The sequence below is a fragment of the Buceros rhinoceros genome, unplaced genomic scaffold (assembly GCF_000710305.1).
Source record: "Buceros rhinoceros silvestris isolate BGI_N320 unplaced genomic scaffold, ASM71030v1 scaffold21492, whole genome shotgun sequence".
Classification (NCBI taxonomy): Eukaryota; Metazoa; Chordata; class Aves; order Bucerotiformes; family Bucerotidae; genus Buceros; species Buceros rhinoceros.
The window spans coordinates 23,353-23,704 of record NW_010398599.1 but is presented as its reverse complement, the minus strand read 5'-3'; the positions used below and the strand labels follow the sequence as shown (position 1 = coordinate 23,704).

General features: G+C 66.2%; 1 protein-coding gene across 1 annotated transcript in view; it reads left to right on the top strand.

Annotated features, from left to right (window-relative positions):
• UAP1 (UDP-N-acetylglucosamine pyrophosphorylase 1) overlaps positions 1-352 on the top strand; it is a gene marked incomplete at its 5' end in the record, with an annotated part of 7,136 nt that overhangs the window by 999 nt on the left and 5,785 nt on the right. The window lies entirely within an intron of this gene.

Below are 352 nucleotides of genomic sequence, written 5' to 3'. Positions count from 1 at the left end.
GTCCCCCATCCGGAAGGGTTAGTTAAGTCTGGGGAGCCCACTGGTGGCTGCCACAGTCCCACCTGCTCTTCCAGTCTCTGCCCACTGCCTGGCACTGCCTCCCTCCTGCCTTGCCTGGGGATGTGGCACTGGCAGCCCCAGGGCCCTCCAGTACCTTAGACCCTGGGTCTGAGAGCTGCTGGGGAGCCCTGTGGGGCTGCCTGGTCCCCACCCAGATGCTGGGCAGCTCTTGTCCGGGTGGCTGTAGGCAGCACCTTACTGCAGGTGCCGGCTGACCCCAGCTGTGATGTTCTGGGCACCAGACCAGGATGTGGTGGGTGCAGAGGGCGGGGGGCCCTGAGATCCGACCTCC